At 41.0% G+C, this 7,757-nt stretch overlaps 1 protein-coding gene across 1 annotated transcript in view; it reads right to left on the reverse strand.

Annotated features, from left to right (window-relative positions):
• Positions 1 to 7,503, reverse strand: part of LOC135222613 (pseudouridylate synthase TRUB2, mitochondrial-like) — a 131,159-nt gene extending 123,656 nt beyond the window's left edge. The window contains 1 exon segment of the mRNA XM_064260710.1: positions 7,368 to 7,503. The gene's annotated coding sequence lies outside the window, so the exon portion shown is untranslated.
• Between the last annotated feature and the right edge of the window lie 254 nt (positions 7,504 to 7,757).

Consider the following 7,757-nt stretch of genomic DNA (forward strand, 5'->3'; position numbering starts at 1 on the left):
ATCACCGTAACTAGTACTAGATACCAGTACATTTACTATGTTACCCTCGACAGCTACACCTTCCGTTTGGCTATCGCTGTCAACAATAGAGTCAGGTTTCTCAGCCACACTCATGCCAAGATCAACTTCGCCACACTCATGCCAAGATCAACTTCGCCACCTCTATCACACTCGTTCGAATCCACGAACTCACTCTCGTTCGAATCCAGGAACTCACACTCCTTCGAATCCACGAACAAATTATGACCGTAGTCTATGTCTGTATCTAAACCTGACCTAGTTACTACCATTTCAGGCACTGGAATATTCCTCACAACAGGATTCACATTCTTGGATAAAGCTAAGTCATTACAGACAATAATGTCAACGCCATCAACGGCCAAACTGTCAACAACTGCAAGTTTCACTTCTCCTGACACTACCTGACTTTCTAAGTTCAACTTCAACAAAGGACAAAGAACACAAGTGTTAGGAAATCCACCCAACAATGACTTTTTCTTCCATGTTGATTTCTGCCCTGTTCGGCACACTCTCTCTTAATCATTGATACAGCAGCTCCTGTCTCTCAAAGCAAGACCACCTCTCTCGAATCTACTCCTCCAAGAGAGGAAACTACACCTTCTGACAGGAATTCACCAAAAAATTTCTTAGTTTCTCTCATCACATCATTCCTACTTGATGAAAGGTTAACTAGAGACACTGGTTTCTTAACGTCCTTCCTTTCAACTGCACAATTTCTCGCTAAATGCCCTTTCCCATTACATCGGAAACAAGTTAATTCTGAGCCACTAGATGCCACTTTACTTTTAAAAACCTTAGACGTACGACCAGGTTTTCCACATGTATAACAGGAATAGTCACTTTTACTCGCACTGCTATTACTAGAACCGACATCTTTACTGCTTTGTACTCTACCAGACGAAGGATCATTTCGTTTCTTAACAACACTCAAATTATGAGTTAGACTATAATCGTCAGCTAACCTAGTGGCTCCTGCGAAAGATACTTCTCGCCTATCTTCTATATAAAGCTTAATCTCAGGGGATACGTTATCTTTGAAGTTTTCTAACACTAAGTTCTTCAAACCATCAAAATCCTTAACTTTAGCAGAAGTTAACCAATCAAAAAACCGCCTATCTAACTTCTTACCGTATTCTACATACGTAATATTCTCATCCTTTCTCAAACTTCTTACGGTACGCCTCCGGTACTAACCTGTACGCGCTAAGAACAGTTTCTTTCACAATATCATAATCATCACATTCCTCCTTAGACATGCAACTATACACAGTAAGTGCCCTGCCACTCAAAACTGACTGTAAATATAAAGTCCACATTTCTTTAGGAGAACTTACTCTTTCCATTAACTTCTCAAAACACATGAAATATGTCATTACATCTTCCTCATCAAACTTTGGTACTAATTTCAACACTGCACTCATACCTAACCTATCAGTTTCTTTTTCGTTTTGGCCTGACTGACTGTTAAGAGTGCTTTGTCTTAATCGAGCGATTTCCAACTCGTGCATACGTTCTTTCTCTCTTTCTTCCTGCTCATGCATATGTTCTTTCTCTCTTTCTTGTTGCTGCATTTCTCTCTCAGCTGCTCTTTCCTCTCCCTCAGCTGCTCTTTCATCTCTCATACTTTTCTCTCTATTTCCTCTCAACATACTCACGGAGATCATTCCCCTCTAGACCCAGAAGCTTACCCAACTCAATAAACTCTTTCACCATCTCACTCATTCTGGTTCTTCCTATATTCTCCCTGTTTCAAACTGTTAAAGTGCTGATAGCCTAAGCAAGGTCGCCACAATGTTACGGCCCGTGAGAGAGGTCCGCTCCAAGTTCAATATTATGATAAACAAAAAAGAATTCAACACCAACAGTTGAAACTGGGGATACGAATATAGAAAGATACACAAACACAACAAAGGTTTATTTACAAGCTTACTAACAAAGATAAATGCAGAATAGTATCTCCTATTTACATAAAAAAAAGGCAAAATCTTACAATGCGTGAACTGGGGAAACAGTGGGGTAATGAAAGTACTTGCCGGCCAGTTTTGCGACTCGAAGCAATGGCTTCACAAAAGGAGAACTGCAATTGCAGAAGACTTCTTGACTCCGTATTGCAGAAAATAATGTCTATTCTTGATACTCGAAGGGCAGGAACTTCTCAAAACCTCTCGCAGAACATTTCTTCTCTGAAGTCTTGCTCAATGTTGAAATACCTCGGTCGTCCACTCCCTGACGACTTGACTAGAATTCGACCAATTCTCGGGCGCCTTTTCCTCTATGATCCTTCGTATGTTCCTTCTTCTCTTATCTCTCTCGGATGATCTCTGATCTCTGCTGCTGAGCTCTCACTGATAATCTGATCTGTGGCTCTTACTGATGATCTGATCTCTCCTACTTCGTAAGTCGTATTTATACAGTGACCTGGGGGCGGGGCCTACGGGATGGGGGGGGGCCTACGGGGGAGGCGGAGCACGAACGTCACAGACTCCCGAGATTACTAGAACTTCTTAGAAGGATCTGGACAAAGTATTACATCAAAAATCGCAGCGTTCCTCACGTCACGTCAGCGCCTGTCAAGTTCCACAACACTCCTGCCGATTCTAGAACCATCATGAGAACAGGCACCTCCAATACATGCACGAATGCCTTCTTGCTGCAGAACTTCTCGAAGATGCGTTTTCCTTTCCTTTATCTTTCTTTGCTATAAAGCTATTACCATGACAGTGGCCTAGCATGTTTGGCTGACTGTGACAGCAAGTCTTGCATAGACTTCATCTGAAGTTCAGCCATCGCTCGTTCCAAAGTAGCTTGTGGAAACAAACTTGTATGATCCAAGGGAGCAAACAGGAGGGACAATCTCCAAGAGGGAGTGACCCCTTTTGTGGTGAATAAACACCATTAACTCCCCTTTTTTGAGCACTCCTGTTGAAAAGATAGTCAATAATTCCCATGCGCCATCTCTAATTGCCCTGTTGGCATATTTGAGGACTCCCAGCCAGTCAGTAGAGAACTTCTGCTGAAAGGTGGGGCAGTCTATTTTCTTGGCAAAAGCCTCCCAGTCCATTCCAAGAAGCTCAGGACCTTGATGACCTTGAAAACATCCTTAATAAGACGGCTTAATCCCAAGACTGTCAACAAAATCCCGGCGAAGGAGAATGCTGAACAACATGTTGCGTCAATGAGACTGGCCTCTGAGCGGAGGCAGAGACCCCCAAGGATGGAGCCTCACCATTGGCACATGCCATATACTTCTGTTGTATCAATGGCGAAAGTATACAAAAAACCGCTTTACCCAGATCCTTCTTCTCTGCTAATCAGGTGTCAACACAGGCCAAAGCTTTCCTGGAGGAGGGGGAAAGCACCATCTCGGGCAGCCTCGAAGTTCCTTCAAGCTGTTGTATTATGAAGGAGGAACCCAGAGGTGTTGGCACAGCCGGAGAAAGGAAGGTTGGGTAGCAAACCAAGAAAAATCTCAAAATATGCCGAATAATGGGAAGTCAATTGAATAAACATGAAGTTTTCATTATAAAACTAATATTGTAATGCTTACCTGAACACCTGAATTAGACTGGTCACTGACCAGCCCAACCTATATCCCCACAGAATTACCCATAATTGAGTCATTTTTTTAATGCCAGCGCTACCAATGTTGCAGGTAAACCCTCTCTACTGAGTTACCTGTACTACCGTTGGCAACGCTGTTGCCAGAACCAGCTGGCAGTGCTCTCCCATCAATTGCATTCATCACTATCCACTGAAGAGGGGAGGAGGGTGGGAGCCATTCAGGTGTTCAGCTAAGTATATTACAATATTAGTTTTATCATGAAAACTTCAAATTCCTGAATTAGCCCAATTAACAACTTTTAAATGGAGGTGGGATCAATCTCCTTCAGCCTGACCCCTTCATAGATCAGTACCAATAACAAAACCCTTAGAAAAGGAAACTGCAGCACCTTGCGGAAGGTTTGAGAAAGACATCAAAGGAGAAGAGAAAAAGGAAAAGGTCATACCTGGTACAACTACCGGAACCCCAACCGAAAAACTCCGAGGGTTCCGCCTACTGGATCCGATGCACTTTCCCCTGCTTAACACTCTCCTGACAAGCAGGAAAAGGAAACCTTGCAGCTCGCAGACCCAAGAGAGCAACAGACGAAGCCCTCATTACGCCTAACTCTAGGGCATGACTCCTCCCTAAATCCAACAAATCATGCTTTAACTTTGACATATTGTCTAACTGCCCCTTTGCAGAAACCTCCGCTTCCGAACGCAGGAAACCAGAAGATCGGGACACCACCGGAGGCAAACCAACCAGAGGGGTCTGTCAGCAGACTGTCAAAGTAACTAAGGTATGCCTCAAAAGAGGAGAGTGAGGAAGGATTTGAGAAGCAGATTTTGTTGACAAGGTGTGAAGGGAAACATTAGTGATAGAAGGAAAAACATATGTAAGAGAGGCTGGAGAGGAAGAAGAGGACATTCTTTTAAGTGAAAGAAAATATATAGATTCCCCTTCCCCCTGATAACCCTGAAACATATCATCCAAAAACTCGGGGAAATTCTTAATGACATGATCCCGAATGTCCGAAAAACCTAAGTGATAACACTGTCTAACCAGTAATCTATAATTTTGAGACAAACCTAGAATGTTAGCATTATATTCTGCCAAATTAAACATCAACTCATCAAAAGGACTACCAACAGCTCCTGAATCTGTACTAGATCCAGCTTGAAAGAAACCTTGGAAGAAGAAGAGATGGCATAAAAACCTTCTCCAACAGGCCCCGCCTCCGTCATTAACTTACTGGATGACTTATAGTCCTTGCCCTTCGGAAAAATCGAGGACGGAGTCAGAACTTCTGCAGGATCCAAGGGCGATCCCGCAAAAGCAGCCGAACCTGAACCTGAAAGCCACTACTCTTGCAACTTCTCGTCCTTAAAATCTACACTAAGATCCCTGACAGTCTTGGTCTCACCTATTACTATATCACCCTTTTTACTTACACTTTTGGGGGAAAGGGGGGATTCTGCTGCGGACACTGCCTGCTCTGTGCCAGGGGGATGGGGGATCCTGCCCCCTGGGCTTGCGGTTCCCCATAACCCCTGGCACCCGTTAGGCATGGTTCTGGGACAGACAGGGGAGCTGAAAAAGAATGGTTAGAGTCCACACTCCTATTACTATCCCCATCCTGGTTCAATTTTCTCACTAATCAGGAAAAAGACTAGTCATACTTGATGACAACCAATCTTCTAATTTCTTGAACAATACCGACTCTAAATTCTCTTCTTCCACTTTCCTAGGTTCTATCACCCTACGTTTCTTCTTTGAAGCTAGAGCCTTTCTTTGTTTTAAATAGCTCTCCATCTAGTCCAATGGCCAGTCCTTACACTCCTGACATCTCTATTTGACCCCACACTGTATCTTCCTACAACTAATGCAACGTGAATGTCTGTCATGCTTTACTCATCCGCTTCTTGCAGGCAATACAAAACCGGTGCACTGTCCCATCACCGCTGCAAGGTTGTTCGGAGGCACAATAGATGAAGATAACTTCAAAGGCACAACCGGGGAAGTTTCCTTCTAAGGCGTGTCCATGGTCAGCAAAGTCCAACAATGCCTTAGTCAAGTCCAAAATCCAAAAGAGGTCTAAATTGTATCCAACACATAATCCAAGATTCATCAACTGAAAATGCAGGCCAAATCTGTGAGGGTCGGGCTAACATACCAAAATTTTCGCTTGAGCTAGGATGCGTCCTAACACTTATAGAGCGAACAAGAAGCAATTGAAGGGAGAGAGCTCTGCCAGCCGGTTCTGGCAACAGCATTGCCAACGACAGTACAGGTGACTCAGTAGACAGGGTTTACCTGCAGCATTGGTAGCACTGGCAGTTAAAAAATTACCCAATTATGGGTAATTCTGTGGGGATATAGTTTGCGCAGGTCAGTGACCAGGCTAATTCACGTGTTCAGGTGGTGTATTGCAATAGTAATGTTAAGGGGAAAAAAACGTGAATTAGTGATAATTTTGAAAGGATTAATATGTACTTCAGTACTATGACAGAAATTGGCTTATGTATACAGAAAAAGGTAACTTTTAACTTGATTAGTTGTCAAACATTCTGTAAAACAGATTTACTTAATTTGCATTAAAGATTTATTTGATTTGTATTAAACATTTTATAGATATTTGGCTGTTTACATCAACATTAATATTTTACACTGAGTAAATAATTGTTATAAGCATTTTAGGGGGTATAGATACTTAAGAGTAACAGTGGTGCTAATCTTAGATGTCTAAGGATGTTTTGGGATGATGGTTTAGGGTGTATTTTTGTTTGAACTATCAAATTAAGCAGTGAAATATTAAAATAAACAGTTATAAGTATTTTAGTTTATGGGGTACTGGGCATTTGGAAATTATAGGCCAGTTACATATAAGCATTATTAGAGGGGATTTTTGCATTTCCGCAGCAGGTTCTGGAAACTATTCCCCAGTAAAAGTGGGGGAGCATAATTTAAGGTCCGGCAAGCAAACTTGCTCTCTACAAGAACAACAAATTGTATGACTGTCATATTTGACAGACTTAAGTCTGGTCTTGCAGCCTTTAATCCAATACCTGAAACATACTAGACAGGCTAGAGTCTGACATACTAAGTCAAAATCAAAAGTCACAATCACAAAAGCTAACCGAGATTAGCACACAACTAAAAGCACAGAATACTTTGCCAAACGAAGCAAAAATCACAACCATCCAGAGAGCTGCTCTACAACCAATGTTTAGTCGTTAACTGGCAGAAACGAATTGAGCTCTTTAGCTGTGTTGTACCTTTTCCTCCCCAAAAGTGGGCAGGACTAGTTACTTATACCAAAAACAAAAGCACTACCACAAATTTCAAATTTTGAGCTGCTGTTTAAAGTAGAAAGTAATAGCTATGTAATTATTTGGTAAGTTACTTATATAAAAGTATGAAGCTGGTAGAGCAAAAAAGATTTCTCTGCAGACAAACACCTCATCCCTATCAAACTACAGACACTAGTATGTATACTAGTTTAAGTCAAATTCCGTAATACTTGTTTCACCAATTACAGGTTACACGTGTACCATGAAATTTTTATTTTTATGAAAATACTGAAATAAAGTGACATTAAACAAATGACATCTTGTACTTCATATAACTATATTTAGCAGTTTAGAACTGTGATTAAATTGCATCTGGAATAAGAACAGTGAATAACATATAGGTATGTTAAAAATTGCAAAGCAGTTGAATGCCCTATGAAATATTCCTTATTTTGAATATAGTAAAAATATCTATGAAAATTTTCAATGTAGTTTTATAAGTATACTTATACCTTCCAGTTGAAATGTGACAGTCCTCTCTGATCACTGGTAATGTCACTGTACTTTACAAAATATGAAGTCCAAGGTGGCAAGCCTCTTTGTTTGAGATGAGTAGTCAATACCAATGATGATGATGGGCAAGCTTTTGTACTCTTTTTCAAGATGTATAGAATACGATTCAATTGCATCACATCTGGAAATTGTTTAAAATCAACAATAAGTAGCCATACACTTGCTTCTGTCCTTATTTTTTTTACTTTTCTCACTTCACAAAAATTTACTTCCCATATTTTAATAATCAAATTTTATTTATACTTACCAAGTAATTATATTGCATAAAGTTTTCCTCGCTGGCAGCTTAAATTTTGAAAGTTGCAGTTATGTTAGTTTGTGTAGGTTAA

This window comes from Macrobrachium nipponense, chromosome 8 (genome assembly GCF_015104395.2).
Source record: "Macrobrachium nipponense isolate FS-2020 chromosome 8, ASM1510439v2, whole genome shotgun sequence".
NCBI lineage: Eukaryota > Metazoa > Arthropoda > Malacostraca > Decapoda > Palaemonidae > Macrobrachium > Macrobrachium nipponense.